Source organism: Lactuca serriola, chromosome 6, assembly GCF_051521515.1.
Source record: "Lactuca serriola cultivar US96UC23 chromosome 6, Lser_US96UC23_V15, whole genome shotgun sequence".
Taxonomy (NCBI): Eukaryota; Viridiplantae; Streptophyta; class Magnoliopsida; order Asterales; family Asteraceae; genus Lactuca; species Lactuca serriola.
The window spans coordinates 108,817,466-108,835,262 of NC_136413.1; positions in this window are offsets into that span (position 1 = coordinate 108,817,466).

Sequence of the window (17,797 nt, forward strand, 5' to 3'; positions counted from 1 at the left end):
ATTCATCTAGAGCATAACGATAGTATTTCCAGATTTCTTTAATCGTTCTTGTAACCTACCAATCCTCTACAGTTGATGTTCTTAATCGAGCTCTTCTGAGGATTTTGTTTTAATCATTCGACACGATTGATTCACTCTTGCCTTATACTTATTTTCGTGTTCTTGCTGTTTTATAATTAATTACCTGTTTAAGATCTAATCGATCTTCATAGATTAAAGTTTTAATCTCATCAATTGGTATCAGAGCAGGAGGCTGTGTAATCGATACACATCTTTTCTGTGAAAAGGTTTCAATTAGGGTTTTTCCGCAATTACTGATATTTATTGAGCCGTCATCTCATTATTGACGTATCTTGATATTTATTGTTTTGCCCTAATCTGAGTTATTACAAGTCTGATCTTTTAAACAGGTTTTTTCGATCATAATGGACGAATCACAATCAAATCCTATCAATATTTCCAACAACATCGGTTCGACGACAAAGATTCCAATCCTATATACCCATGACTATGAAGTCTAGGCGCATTACTTCGAAGACTACGTGATAGGATCTGAGGATAATGGATACCTCATATGGGAAGCTATCATTAATGGACCTTTTTCTCATTCTGCAACGTCCAGGATTATCAAAACTCAAAAGGAGTACAATGATCTGCTGAAGGATGTTAAAGATATTGCACAAGATGAAAAGGATAAATTTCAGTGCAATATCAAGGCGTTAAGATTGATTAGATTTGCCCTTCAATCCGACACCTTCAGGTTGGTCAGCTCATGCACGACGGCAAAGGAAGTTTGGGATAGACTTCGCGAACTGTACTCTACATACGAGGATCTTGAACATTCTATCCAAACCTTGCTCTTATCGGAGTTTGGAGAATTCAGGCAAGGAGCCGAAGAAACAGTGACCCAGACGTTCGATCGCTTCAATCATCTTCTCAACAGGATGATCAAGCATGACATCGAAAGGAAGCTTATCGAGCAGAAGGTTACATTCTTAAATGGTCTAAGTCCTGAATGGAGAGCAGTGGTGTCTACAGTAAAAGCCCATGAGCAGTTTAAATCATATTCTTTGGCGAAACTGGTGGGTATTCTCAAGTCCCAGGAGAAGATTGTACTGCAGGAGAAGAACGTTGTTTCAAGCCTTGGTTCGCTGGCCCTCCTGTCAAAAAGTAAAGCTGCGATGGAGGATGAAGACCATAACTTGGAGGAGTATGACCTCACGTCTGAGGATTATGCTATGATGGTGTCTAACCCCAAGAGGTTCATAAAAAAGAGATTCCCCAGCAATAAAAACCGAAACTGGCAGGGGAGTTACAGTTCAGAAAAAGTTAACAATGAACCGAAGGTTGAAGAGCCCAAGAAGGAACCGAAGGCTGATGGTGATTCTGGAGTAAGCTGTTACTACTGTGGTGGGAAAAACCACTATGCTAAAGATTGTGTCCTTAAGAAGATGGCTGAAAAGGATGACGAAAAGGATGAGGAAGCTGTGCTGCAGAAAAGGCTCGATGAGATGAGAAAGAAGAAGTCTACCGCTAACCCTTCTATGAATGCTCTTATTGTGCAGGGTTCGGTTGTTGATGACGAGTTCGGCAAAGTGGAAGTTTGGTCTACTGACTCAGAAGACGATGAAGTGAGGAAGCCTACTCATGGAAAGGCTTATGTAGCAAAGGAGGAGAGCAGTGGAGGAAGATGCTTCATGGTGTCTGATGTATCTCAGATGAGGGGATACAATACCGATAGTGGAAGCAATGAACCGAAGGTGCAGGAGGACATGTGCTTTACAGCCAAACCACTCAGCCAGCAGTTCAATGAGCTTGATGAACTGATAAAGAAGGTACAATCGGTTTTTGTTTCATTTAAAGTACCACAATTCTCATATGAGAAAGAACTAAAAAATGTTAATACAAGAATTTCTCATCTAGATAGTAGCTTAACTCAAACTCGAGTCACCAATTCTAACCTAACTGATCAATTAAGCAGGGTGTCGTCGAAGAGTGAGGAGCGGCGCATGTGGATCGAGTTGAAGGAGTCTGAATTAGTTAAAATTAAAGACGAAAACATTTATTTACAAAGAGACAATTTAAAGTTGTTAAAACAGCGAAATGTTTTTTGTTTAATTGCAAAACGTCTTTATTCTAATATTACTCAACTTCACTTAGACTGTGAAATAGGCCAAAAGATCCATCGCATGATTTTGCCCTTCCTGGAGTGTAAGGAGAATGAAATTGATGCCGAAGCTTATAACTGTGAGAGTGTGATATCATCTGATGATGTCAATCCGACCTACATGTATGGACTGGACAAAATTGAATCTTTCATTAAATCCAAGGATCACAAGGACAAGCTTAAAAACCTTTTGGATGAAAATGATAGACTTAAACTGAGAACCGAAACCATACAAAAATTTGACTCTTTAAACGCCAACGTAAGCTCAGAAAACAAAATTGATGTTGAAAATGCATCTGAGCTTAACGAGGACGACAACATGAGTGAAATTTCTGTAGAAGACACGGTTGACTGCTCAGAATTTGTAAAAAGCGAACCTGAACACCACAAGAATCTAATTTCTGAAAATTTAGTGGAGTTCGCTCGATTGTCCCAACAAAAGTCCCCGAGGCTTGCAGAGAAGGCCGTAGTATATCAAAAGGTTAGAACCACTCCAAATCAGGTATACAAGGTCACAGGCGTAACCGAACATCAGACTGCTGAACTCACAGCTATTGTAAACGAAGACAATGCTGATGGCTGCGATGAGTTCTTCTGGTCAGCTCCAATCGATAATGCTGATGAAACAGTAGGTTTGTCTGAAAGGACCTCATGGAAAAGCAAAGGGAGATACGTACCAGAACCCTTGAATAAACCTGATAACTTCGATGTGCCAAGCACAAGCGGTATGAAAGACATTCCTCAAGAAAAAGGAATTCCTGCAAAAGAAGTCGCAACTTCAAGTGAAACTTCCTCAGTTCAGAGTGAACCAGCCATAGAAAAACCGAAACCGAAAGCCAATATCCATCATCAACCGAAGCAGATGAGAAATCAGAAACGTCAAAGGAATCAGAGATACAGGAAGAATCTCTCTGAAAGAAAACAGTTCTGGCAATCCCAAAATGCTTATTTCTCTCATCAAGACAAGAACCTAAAGTCTGAGAAAAATCCTATCGAATCGCAAGAGAGAAACATCAACCGAAAGCAGAGGTTCGGTTCAGAAAATAATTTCAATCGAAAGCAGAAGTTCGGTTCTGAGAATGACTTCAACCGAAAGCAAAGGTTCGGTTCAAAGAACGATTCCAACCGAAAGCAAAGGTTCGGTTCTGAAGTCAAAAGAGATCAAAACTCTAAGGTCAGTCCCTCCAATGATCAAAAGCAAAAGGATCACCTAGAATCTTCGGCCAAGAAGTCCTCTCAATCTAAACCCACTCCTTCTAGTTCATCTAATTCTTCTAGATCCACCAATTCATCTCCATCTCGCTCTAAAGTTCATTCTGTTCATTCGTCGTCTGAACAAAAGGGCAAACAGAAGGTCTCTTCATCCACATCAGAGTCTAAACCGAAAGCACCCAATCCTAATAAAATAAAAGTTTTTACCATTAAAAAGAAAGATGAAACAACACTTATAAAACGAACATATCTTGTTGACATCTCTCTTACTGTTCCTGTTCCCATGAAAAGCTCACGTGGACCCAAGAAACTTTGGGTTCCTAAATCTGCTTAATTTTTGCAGGTTATGAGTGACGAGCAGTTCGACGAAGAATGGTACATCGATAGTGGCTGCTTACGTCACATGACAGGGAGGAAAGACGAGCTCAGGGAATACAGGTCTCTTGCAAATGGTGGCAATGTCAAGTTTGGAAATAATTCTTTCGGCACCATAAAGGGATACGGGATGATAACAAATGGTGACTTTACTATAAGGAAGGTGGCTTATGTGGAAGGACTCCAACACAACCTCATCAGTGTATCTCAGCTTGTTGGGGGTACAGGTCTCAAAGTCTCATTCGATGATGAAGGTTCTGAAATTATTGAGAAAAAGACAAAGAAAGTAATTCTCAAGTCAGAGCGAAAGGGTGAAATGTTTCCTCTAAACCTGAAACCCATCAAAGGAAACCCAGCTATATGCCTGTTATCAAAAGCTCAATCTGACGAAAGCTGGTTGTGGCACCGAAGACTCTCTCATCTCAACTTTAAAGATATCAACCGACTTGTCACTGGAGGTCATGTTAGGGGTCTTCCATTGCTCAAGTTCGACAGAGATCATTTGTGTGCTGCATGCGAAATGGGGAAGCAGAATCATCAAAGTCACCCATCTGTAATTAACACAAAAGTTGTTGAACCACTCGAATTACTTCATATCGATTTGTGTGGTCCTTCATCTATCGAAAGCATCGGTGGTAGCAAGTATATTCTTGTTATTGTTGATGACTTTTCTCGATTTACATGGGTGTTCTTTCTAAAGCTCAAATCTGAAGCGACTCATAAGCTGAAAGTGTTCATTAAGCAGATTGAAGTACAGCTCAAGAAGATCGTTCGCAACATCAGAAGCGACAATGGTCTGGAATTCAAGAACAGGGAGTTTGAAGAATTTCTTGTAGAAAAGGGAGTAAGTCACAACTTCTCAGCTCCCTACACACCACAACAGAACGGAATTGTCGAAAGACGAAACCGATCTTTGTGTGAAGCTGCCCGAACTATGCTAAGTTTCGCTTCCTTACCTCTTTATTTTTGGGCTGATGCTATTTCTGCTGCTTGTTTTACACAGAACAGGTCTTATCTCAACAAACGATTCACGCTCACACCATACGAGATTCTCAATAACAGAAAGCCTAATGTGAAATTTTTCCACGTGTTCGGCTCACGGTGTTTCATCTTCAACTCTAAAGAACACCGCAACAAGTTCGACGTCAAAACCGATGAGGGAATCTTTCTGGGATACTCTCTCACATCCAAGGCATACAGAGTCCTAAACAAGCGTTCGAGAAAAATTGAAGAGACGTATTACGTGACCTTTGACGATGGCTATGTCAAAAAGTTACAAGAAGACACCGCTGGGGAAATCTTTCCTCAAACTGGGCAAGTCACAGTCTCGATCGCTAATTTATACGATAAATTTCTAGAGCTCTTTGACGAACCAGAGAAAGCTTCTCTCTCAGAAGCAGGTGCTGCAGACAACAAGGTCGACCACATGAAGCAAATTGTCGAAGAAGCTGCCAGGAGAATGAATGAAGGAGGATCGACTACTGATGACCCTCCATCCAACAATGCTTCAGTCGAGGGGGAGCCAAGCTCACAAGTTGAGGGGGAGCCAAGCTCTACAACTGCAACCGAAAGTGCTTCTCCAACCAAAAGTGCTTTTCCAACCGAAGGTGTATCAATGCCTACAAGACCAGCATCACAAGAAACTCCTGAACCTCAAGTTTCTCAAAGCTCATCAATCGAGGGGGAGCATGATGATATGACGCCTGATTACGATAGCCAATCTGAGCCAGAAGAAATGATCAATGCTGAACTAGACCTAACCTTTGATCCAAATTACCCTCCTCTTACCAAATGGACCAGAGATCATCCTATCTCTCAAGTAGTTGGTGATGTCTCTGAAAAGGTTCTGACCCGATCACAACTAAAGGCAAAACAGACATCCTTATTTTCAAAGGTTGAGTTTTGTATGTTTAACTCATTCGTATCAAAAGTTGAACCGAAGACAGTTAACACTGCCCTCGATCACTCTGATTGGGTTCAAGCAATGCAAGACGAACTGAACGAATTTGAAAGGAACAAAGTCTGGCGCCTCATTCCAACTCTGCCAGATGCTTCGGTTGTTGGTCTCAAATGGGTTTTTAGGAACAAAATGGACAAGGAAGGGAATGTAATAAGGAACAAGGCTCGTCTGGTAGTAAAGGGATATTGTCAGGAGGAAGGGATTGATTATGAAGAGACTTTTGCTCCAGTAGCTAGGCTAGAATCTGTTAGAATATTTCTGGCTTATGCTGCTCACAAAAACTTTGAAGTTTTCCAAATGGACGTCAAGTGTGCATTTCTTAATGGAGAACTTGAAGAAACCGTGTATGTGGCGCAACCTCCTGGGTTCGTGAACGAAAAATATCCAAATCATTGCTACATTCTGGATAAAGCTGTGTATGGCCTTAAACAAGCTCCGAGAGCCTGGTATGAAACGCTAACGAAATTTTTAAAGATGTCTAAATTCAAACAAGGTTCGGTTGACCCAACCTTCTTTCGCAAAAAGGAAGGTAACCACCTAATGATAGTTCAAATTTATGTCGATGACATTATCTTTGGCTCTATGAATCCCAACTTAACAGCTGAATTCAGAAAGTTGATGGAGACTAAATTTGAAATGAGCTCAATGGGTCCTATTAACTTTTTCCTTGGTTTAAATATTAGACAGGGACCCGAAGGCATCTTTATCAATCAGGAAGCTTACACGAAGACTCTCCTAGCAAAGTTTGGTATGATGGGAGACTCAAAAGTCAAAGTCCCAATGGCATTCGGCACCAAACTAACTCCATCCCTAGACAAACCGGCTGTCGATATCACGCTCTATCGTCAAATGATAGGCTCACTACTGTATCTTACTGCTAGCAAGCCTGACATCATGTTTTCTGTGTGTTATTGTGCTCGATTTCAGGAAAACCCACGCGAACCTCACATGCTTGCAGTGAAGAACATCTTACGCTATCTCAAGCGAACCACCTCCTTAGGTCTATGGTATCCTTCCAATTCAGGTTTCTTCGTTCAAGCTTATTCGGATGCTGATCTTGGAGGATGTGGACTTGACAGAAAAAGCACAACTGGTGGCTGTCAATTCCTTGATGGGAAGTTGGTCAGCTGGCAATCCAAGAAACAAACGTGTGTGTCGTTGTCTACTGCCGAAGCGGAATACATTGCCGCTGCATCCTGCACATCCCAAGTGATTTGGATCCAGAGTCAACTTCGAGACTATGGACTCAATATGAAGAAGATCCCACTATATTGTGACTCTGAAAGTGCAATTAGGATCTGTCATAACCCAGTGCAACACTCTAAAACCAAACACATAGCACTGAGGTATCACTTCATCAAAGATCACGTGGAAGATGGAAACGTCGAAGTTCATTTTGTAAGAACCACTGATCAACTGGCTGACGTCTTTACCAAAGCTCTTCCTGAAGCATCATTCAACCGAATACTGCAAGGGCTAGGTATGATGGAATCAGAGTCAGTACCTCACACTAACTCTCAGCCTCAAACGTAAGAAGCGAATCTAACCGAACGTTCGGGTTCGGCTAAACCATCTGATTCGCTCATCACTACAAAGGTAGTTTTTCTTGGTTGTATATTCTTGTACAAAAATTGTTTTTCTTAATAATGAAAGTATTTTCCAATTTCATGTCTAAATCCCTTGGTTTCTTAAAATTTTCCAAAACCGAAACCTACCGAAGGTTCGGGTTCGGTTTTTCAAAATTTTGTTGAACCAAAACCAACCGAACGCTTGGGTTCGGTTTTTCAAAATTTTCTGGAACCGAAACCAACCGAACGCTCGGGTTCGGTTTTTCAAAATTTTCTGGAACCGAAACCAACCGAACGCTCGGGTTCGGTTTTTTAAACTCTTTCCAACCAACATCAACCGAACGTTCGGGTTCGGTTTCCAAATTTTAACAAAAGTTTTTTTTTGTCTATTTTTTTCTTGCTTATTTTTTTTTATCTATTTCAAAAACTCCAAAAATAATTTTTTTTTCTTTCTTTTAATTTTGTTTGTGTGATTGTTCCTTAATGGGGATATAATTGTTGGATTACTTAAGTGTCCCTAGAAGCATGCTGCTGTATGTGTCCCAAGCCTCATAAGATTTTGAATAATAGCCTTCATGACCTGGTATACACAAACCTTGTCTTCCCAATAAGGCTAACACATTTATTCTAATCGTGAGCTACCTCACTCTCTTCTCACATGAGATAAGAGTTTTCTGCTTGGTCCTTTATTTCGCAGCAGAGGTACTTTATCTTCTTACACCATCTCCATTATATTTCTCCATTACATTCGTTTCCTCAACATAACCCTTGAGACTCTCAGAAATTACCACTGAGGTTTATGGTTACACGACATCTGTGTTTATGATCTTAGTTTCGTGCCACTACGAGCTGAGTGAAACCCAAAATTCAACACCAAATCTGAATTGACGGTGAACAATTAATTTGCTCAAGTTTTCACCAAAGAATTGACGAATGTACCTTCATGAAATCTCAAACTTTATTTTGTGTGATTCCTATGAAATTGTTAAACACCATAACATTTCTTCCCTTGGGATCCAATTTTTTTTTTCTGAGATTTTATATTTTTTCCAAGCCAATTTAAAATAAATTCCTACCTACTTGTTCAATAGGCTACACTGGTCTCACAAGTACTTTGTTCACTTTCTTTCTTATTTCAAGATTAGAATTGCTGAATCAAAGCGAAAGCCACCCTTATTTAGCCTAATTAAAAGAAGCCTTTAAGCATTTATTAATAAGTGTTTGATCGTAATTCAACGGGAATCCACACTAACACTTTAAGGTCTCTCTTGACCTTGAAGGAAGAGATTCGTGCCCGGGATCATCAGTTTCGTGTCATTATTGACATCATAGAAAATCCTTAAAAGAGTTGCTTTATTTCTTTCCCTTTTACACTCTTTGCACGAAAATCGTTGATTTTCCAAAACTCCGTTACTAATTATTACAGGTTGTATTATTACTTTGGTGGTTAATTGTGAAGCTGTGGTCAAAAATAATCCACGTGGGTATTCAATTCAAAAGATGCCATTTAAAAGGATAAGACGAAAGGTTGCTAACTCGGCGGGAGTTAAACGGATTGAAATTCAAACGACGGTAAAAAGGGGGCGCGTGTGAATTTGAAACGCCCATACTTTTACTGACATTATGGACGTGTGTGCGAAATCCAAGCGACATCCCTCTGGCATTTAAAGGCGCGTGAGGATTTGAAACGGTTTTTCTTCTGAAACGGCGCTTGTTGGGTGGCGTGATCCTAGGAATCTGACACTCTCTCTCCTACGTGATCATCGCATAGAAGATTTGAAACGATTTTTCTCTCTCCATTCCCTCACTATAAAAGGTAGTCTAAACTCTCATTTACCTTTTTACTGCTTCCGGATTTTCTAGAGAGCAAAAACTCCCAAAAGCTTCACTGTTCATCTTCTTCTTCTACTACCTTCAACAATGGCGGAATCCTCCTCAGTCCATGCTACCTCACAAATCCTTCCCATTCGTCCGCAACAATGCTTGGTGATTACATTACACCACAGGCGTATGATTCTTACATGTTTCCGATCATCGAGTGCTTGAAGTACTCGCAAATCGCTCCTGCACTATCACGGGTTGAGTCTGTGCCCATGACAATGCTCTCGCAGGTGTATGCGACTGCCTATTACGACAAAGCCGTCGAGCGGGTATTCTTTGAGGTTGCTGATCACAAGACCTCGATTTCAAGGCAGCGATTCTGCACTCTCCTTGGGTTTGCTGCTGATTCTTCAAGGATCAATCCGGAGACGATTCCGGTGGGGCATCTTTACAGTATGTTTTACAATATGGGGTACACGGAGGTGCTCGTCTCCGTCGCCAAGTTCAAGAAGTCCTGCTTGCCGCCACAGTGGAACGGCATGTTCACAGTCCTCTTCAAGGGCTTGTCGGAACGGAGCTCAGGATCTGACGGTGCTAGTCGACTTTTCTTGTCGATCATGTATGCAGTTTACAACGGCGTCAACTTGGATTTTGGTTTAGTCCTCTGGCAACAGCTCATCCAGAGCCTTTCTTCTTTATCACGACATTCTGAGGTGTCGTATGCCCGTTTCTGGACTCTCATTACAAAGTGGGCAATGGATAAGTTCGACGTCCCCACTCCTGCAGGTGCATCGATGTCTTCAATCGGTACGTTTCATACCAAGAAGATCATCGTCTCTGATGCGTCCAGGTTCTCTTTCATTGGCTCTATTCCGGAGACAATGTACGGTGCTGTTCCTTCTAACAGCAGGATCATCAGGACGATCAAGGAGTTCAAACAGTCAAGGCCAAGGGAACTCACACCGGATATGCTCAAGTCCATCCACGATGCTGACAAACCGGTGAATAGGGGCAAAAAGGTGGAAAAAGGGAAGAATGTGACCAAAGCTCCTGAAAGTCCTTCTCCCAAAAAGAGGAAACAGCCTAAAGCTGCACAGTCCCCACAACCGAAGAGGAGGAAGACTCAACAGAAGCGAAAGCTTGTTATTCCCTCTTCTTCGAGTGAATCAGAGAACGAGAGTTCGGGTTCGGACGGCTCTCAAGGAGGCGAAACACCTGAAAGAGGCATCACACCACCCCGCTCTCCTACCCCAGATATGGAAATCCGCAACTCACCCATTCCTTCACCTCCTCAAACCATCCCTACTTCCATTCCGACCATAACCCCCACTACCACTATTCCACCAACCCCTTTCCCTATACCACCACCCATTTTCACAACTGCAACCGAAACACCACCTGTAACCGAACCACCTCAAACCGAAACCCAACATACAACCGACCCTACCCAAACTCAACCACCACCCGAAACTAACCCCACACCCACTCAACCTGAACCTACCAAAACAACCACACCCCCCGCTTCACCACCTCCACAATCTCCAGATAATGCCTCTGATGGAGATAACCCGTTTCTTGGCGGTGACAACATGAACTTTGATTCGGTCTACTATAGTCCGTTTCAGGTTCAAAGTGATGAAGAGGATGATGCTCTAGTGACAAAGAAGCATCTTACGGAGCTCAACGAGAAGGTTGACCTACTTCTCGCCTCATCTTCCAACCAACAGTCCTCTCTCTCTGAAGCTGCACTTCAGAAGATTGTTGATGCCTTCTCCAGGGCTCAACATGATTCGGTAGCCTCAGCCACTGCCGCGATAGACGCCTCAACCAAAGCCTGTGAGGCTGCGACCGAAAAAGTCGATAAAGTATTCTCCGACGCTTCTATCCTGTTGAAATCCTTACAGGACAGCGCCAACGCCACAAAGACAACTTTGGAACCGATTGTTCAGCAATTGGCAAAGTTTGTTTCTACGGAGTTGACCTCGTTCGCTACACTTCGCCAATCTCTAAGCGACGACAACTCGGCCCTACGTGCCTCCATCGATGAGCGCCTCGCTAAGCTTCAGGAGGATCTCGCGGCTGAAAATTCATTGATGGACGTTCTGGCGAGCAAAACAACCGCCCTCAAGATCAAGAGCACGCAGCTTTCAAACTCACAACAACAACTTGAAGCTCTTCGATCCGAAAGGGAGGTCATCAAGACTTGTGTTTCAGATGTACATGCTGCCTTATCAAACATCCTAGAAGCACATGATCCAATTCTCAACCATTCGGTAAGGCGCACCCTTGTTGAAAAGCTTTCTCCTGCCATGGACCTTCTCAGCAAAATAGAAGGCTTACCTAGTTTCGTGTCCATTCCGAAACAAGGGGGAGAAGAGAAGAAGACCGGATCGAAACCACCTCCTTCTTACAAAGCTACTCACACAACCGAACCACCTCCGACTGGTCAAGCTTCGGGTTCGGGTGTGAAGGACAAAGGGAAAAACATAGCTGAGGAAGAAGATGAAGATGAAGATGATGAAACCATTTCTGACATGTTGAAACGAAAGAACAGTCGCAATGTGGATGATGATGTTAATCGTGTGGCGTGAGAGGCTGAAGAAGCCGAACGCAAGCAGAAGGAAGCCCACGATCTCCTCGAGAGCAGGAAGACTCTCTTCCCTGCCTGGACTCGGGAGCATTTGATCAAAGAGGCCATAGATACTCCCAGCATCTTATGGCTCGAGCCGGTTATCTCGTTCGACTGCTACAACTCTGTCGACTCGCAGTTCGACATGCCGCTGACTCGAAAGGCGTTTACCTTCCATGCCTTCTCAAATATCTTTGAAGTCCCTCATCCAAATGCTGAACTTGATAGGGAGCTCATCGACTTCTATCTGAAGGCTGCTCGTCCTCAGTATCTAACTTGGAGCGCCCAGAAGATAGTGAACGTTCGGGTACTGAAGCCTTACACCGAAGGGAGGTTCATAAACGTTCGGTTCAAGGTGATTCGAGGATCTGCAAAAACTGCACATCATATCTCCCTGGCAGATCTACCGAACTTAAATCCTCATGATTGGATTGTCCTGCATAATATCCTTTTGACAAATGAAGCCGAATATGGTCCCATTATAGACCATATCAAAAGGATGTTAGTCTGCTACATCATGGAGGTTGCCCTTATGGATCAGGAGGTTGCCACAGTCTTCAAGAAGAAACCGAAGATAGCTCCTGTGGGATCGGCTAGTGATCTCAACCAAATGCAAATGGGCAAGATCGACCAGAGACACAACTCGGTTATGTTCACTAGAGCAGAAGGACAGAAATGTCTCTTTGCTTTAGCTGACAAACATCTTTACACCACTACTTGTCTGGAGCATGTGTTATCAATCATCAAAAGGTGTAAAGAGAATTCAACTGATGATGTCAAGTACTTCAACGACATGATCCAATGGTACGTCAGGTTTAGACAGACAATACTTTCTCTCACCAAATGTCTGTTTAACACTGTGAAGAAGAAGGTACCTGCTTCAGCTGCTGGCCCAAGCAACAAGTGAAGATCTCGCTCCAATTAACGCAAAGGGGAAGATTGTTGGGCTGAAGATTTTGTTGAAGGTTGCGTCATTTGGGCTCGGCTGTTTGTTTATTTATTTTGTATTCCGGTTTGGGCCTGTCCAACCGAGAGCCCATTTTGTTTATTATATAAGTATATGCTTGCATGCATATTAGGTTAATGATTTTAACGATTCATCTAGAGCATAACGATAGTATTTCCAGATTTCTTTAATCGTTTTTGTAAACTACCAATCCTCTACAGTTGATGTTCTTAATCGAGCTCTTCTGAGGATTTTGTTTTAATCATTCGACACGATTGATTCGCTCTTGCCTTATACTTATTTTCGTGTTCTTGTTGTTTTATAATTAATTACCTGTTTAAGATCTAATCGATCTTCATAGATTAAAGTTTTAATCTCATCAGTTTTCGACTTCGTATGATTTTTCTATGACTTTTCTAAAATAGCGCATAAAGGTTAAATTTAGTTAACAACATATAAATTTCATAACACTTTGTATTATGTTGAGCAAAGTGTATAACAATAAGTTCTAAATATTGAATGTGTTTCCTTGTTAGTTTATCATCATAAACTGAAACTTAGTCATTCATGATAACATTACTCATTCATTTAGAACACGTATATTAAGCTATAATAAGCATAGTTTATGGATTCATAACACTAATACATTTTCATAAAAGAGTTCTTATACATTACAAACGTTTTGGATAAACTATAATAGGTATAGTTTATGATTCTTCACATAACACACTCATATAAAAAGGGTACATTCATACAAAAAGGTTCTACACTTACGCACACTACACGTAAACTTGTTAACTCAGATTGTGAGACTTTCTCTCCCCGTACGTCCGAGTACGGGATCAAATTCCTGTAAGTTATAACCAAAATCTCTTGTAGGGAGAGCGTGATAATTGTGTATAGATCTATATTGGGGTTGACATCCCACACCTCGCTGCTAGCTACAGCCGGACCGGCAGGTCTGCGGGTGACAAGAGTCATAGGATCAGGGCGTCTAAAAGACGTTGTGCAGGTTACCTCTAGTCATGGTATGGTTATAGCGACTCACATAGGGAGCTAACAATACATAAAGTTTATGGGATTTTTATAAAACAAAAGGGGTTTTATGTCGATTTAAAATCACTTTTTATATCAATAATTATAAATATTGTTGTGTATTTTCAGTCTTGGTATTTAAGACTACACACCATTTATTACGAGAGTTTTCTCAAATCACAAAGGGTTTTAGGCAAATTTGAAACCACTTTTATATCTTTAAGTATGGCAAATACATGTTATCTCTTGGTCTTGGGATTTAGGACTACATATACATAATAAAGAATATATTGGATTTTCTAGATACATACTCTATCGCTTTTACATGGAAAACGGTTTACTTCTCTAACAAAATCTCTTATGAACTCACCAACGTTAGTGTTGACACTTTTTCAAAACTACTTGTATTCTCAGAAATTCAGTGAAATAGGAAATCAAGTGCATTTTGAGGATGGGACGATAAATCGTCAAACAGTTCATTTTGTATCATAATGTAATTGATTCGAATCATGTAAACATATACTTTGGTGTAACTTTTTCAATTATATTTATGATGGTTGTATTTACTTTGAGCACTATTATACTCGTTGTTGTGATACTCTACATGAAGTCCTCCACCCCCGGACGTTTCCGCCATCCTTGGTTTGGGGGTGTGACAGATTGGTATCAGAGCATTGTTTATAGTGAACTCAGTATATCGAACCACATAAGATATACAAACTATAAATGCATTGGGACTAAAGTCTCTGATTTAAAATTTTCAAAACAACTATACTTTTAGAAATAAATAGTTTCTTATTAAAAGTATACATGCATGCATACATACTAAGGTCAGCATCATTCTAGGACAAAACAAAAGTAATGATTGTTGGATATCACAGGTAAGCTCGGGGATGTATGGTCAGTCTTGGAAGTGGCATAACCTGATCAACTATGCTGGTCCGAGGAGTGATTAGCACATGCCTAAGAATGGTTTTGATATGGCAACAAGTCTAAATACTTACCAACACTACCACAATGAGAACATTAGAACAGAACACGAGTTTAAAATACTATAGGAGTATTTTGTAATATCATAACTTATATGAAAACTAAATAGATCCTTAATAATAGGTCTATAGTCCCTAAGTGGATACCCTAAGGTATTATATAACTTAGAAATCATAGACTTAGAATTTGTTGTCACAACGGGAAATTTTGTGTCATGTAATCTATACATTCAAGCTAATGTGAATCAAAAACTTCAATCAAATACATTATACAAGTGCTACAAATAGTCATCAAACAATTGGAAACTTTAGAAGTTCTTGTTTAAGTCCATTTTGGGCTAGAACTCCCTTATTGGATCCAAATGGACCAATAAGCTTCCAAATAGACTATCATGGGCTTAGAACCCTAATTGGGCTCTAATTGGACCCACATTTATTTATTTCAACATTTTGGGCCATGTGGGGCCTATAATGAAATGAATTAAAAGCCTTGATACATGAATAACCTAAACTAGTCCAATAAAAATATAAAAATTCTACTACATTCTTTTAAGCTTAAAACATACCCAAGATTAACTCTAATAGTGGGCTTAGGGGCAAAAGCCCAAATTTTTCTTTTCCCTTTCAAAAATCTCGGCCCAAGGCCCAAATCCAAGGAGATAAGAGATGAAGTTGACTTTGGTTGCCACCTCATCTTTACCCATAGGATATCCATGCAATATAGTTCATGTTTCCATGCAACATCACCTCAAATATCACTTCTCTTCTCTCCTCTCTCTCATTCTCGGCCACAAGCACACACACACACACACACCACAAATCTCTCACAAATCCTCTCTAGATCACTCAAGAACAACTCTCCCTCTCCACTCAAAAATCTCGAGTTCTAGGAAGCATTCAAGAGGAAATCTCCACAAAATTCTTCATCTAAGGTAAGATTATGCATAGATCTATGATTTAAATTCTCTTTGTTATCAAACTCCTTCCCTAAACTATGCAAAAATCGTGATCTTGCACCCTAGAACCATCTCAAACTCGAGATCCACCAAGGAAAGGTGTTAAGGCCAAAAATCATCAAGTTTTCTTCCATCTTTTCTTCCAAAAACCGAAACCACACCCAAGGTGAGCTTCATACCCCCTATTTTCTGTTTTTATGAGTTTTGTGGGGGGGGGGGAATACAAGTGAAAGTGTAGATCTATATGTGTTTTGTATGCCTTGTATGATTTCCATGCTTATATGTATGCTTATGTGTGTTATAATGTTGGATCTAGCCATAAAACCCCTCAAAACCGAGATATATCTTGTGTGAAATGATTTTAGCTTCAAATATATTTCTACATACAAAGGGTTTCAAGAAAAATGGCTAAGTGGTTTAGTAATAATTTTCTTTGGGTTAAAAACACAAATTTTGGGCCTAAAATGTGAAAAATACAAAATTAAGGGTCTAAATTGGCATATCACGAAATCTGCTGGATGAAGTGTGCCAAAACAGTTTCCATAAATCAATTTCTGGAAATATACTCATTTAGGGGATTAAAAACATAAATTCCAAGCTTAATGGGCTAAAAATGACATTTTTGGCCCAATGAGGCCCATTATGCGAATTTTCCTGTTTTGGAGGGCCAAAACTGTGATTTTCTGTAAAAGAGTGGACTATAAGTGTTCCAAATCCTTTTCAAAGGTTTAAAATGCTTTTAAATTTAAAAAGGACCAAAGTTGCAAAAATTTTCCAATTTGGGCCAAAATTGCCAAAGTTGTGAAAAAGAAGGGTTAAAACCAAGAAAACTGCATTTTCAGGGACTTAAACTGTTTTCTATGAAAAATATGCTGAAAAATATTAATTTCAATAATTTTTGGTGTTAAAATGTCAAGAAAATTAGTTTAAGGACCAAACCGGGAAGTATTTAATAAAAGGGTTGAAAATGTAAATTTTACAAACAATGAGGGGCTGAAAACAGAAAAATTTCAAGGCTAATTTAATATATACAATTTAATCAAATAATGGCACCGCGGCTTTCGACGAAATACAATACATTACAATACCAAAAGTCGTTGTTAAACGAATTGGCTCGGTCTCGAACCAATAGAAATCTACAACTACTAACACTATGACACTACTACACTACGGTTCATACAAATAAAGTTTGGGAACTTAGCTTACATACGAGTGTGCACAGACGTCTACGCACCATCTTCGGGCCCCAAAAGTGTAAAATCTTGCTTGTTGGGCCTAGCTAGCCCAATGACCTGATCTTAAGGCCCGAAGACGCATATTTTCTACGAAGTGTTGAGTTTCACCGACTTGGCACAACGTAGAGGGACTTTCAATGGCTTGTATACCACTGGTCCCCAAGGGTCCTTTGGTATTGCTAGAAGAGTCTGCATATTTTACGAGGCGGGTCGGGGACCCCTCGTACGCATATTATCCCCAACCGATTAATAGAGTCATCGAGGCCTTCGTGTCCTCTTACTCTTCGGATGTGGGACGACACATAGTCAGGGCGGCTGGATAACGTGATTTGTACGAACGACGCCTTCGGGATCGTTAGTATTACTATGAACTGGGCGTTTGTGTAATGCGGGTTTGTAGTAAATAATCATGCTCAAAAATAATCCAACGTCGCCTGGGAATGACACTCCTATCTTTGTAATGGTTTCAACGCAACTTAACGGATTTCAAAGGATTAGGAAAACATCGGGTTTTCCTAGGTTTTTCAAACATATCGGATTCGAAACGCATATAATTTTTAATAAACAATTTTCACAAGTACAGAAACAAACAGGCATACTTATGGATCTTCACAAACATTTTCGAAAGTTTTTCATTTCAGAAAATATCGGATTTTCTGGTGGTTTTCAAACAATACAAACATTGGATTTCAACACTACTTATGAACTCACCAACATTTCATATGTTGACGTTTTTCAAAATACTTGTATTCTCAGGGAACCAGTGAATCAAAGGAAATCATATTCAGTGACGGTTGCAGTTTATTTATGTACGAATCGAACAATTTATTTTGGGAATGTAATGTTTAAACAATGTATTTCATGTAAACGCTACTGGTTGTACTATATTGATGAATGGTGACGA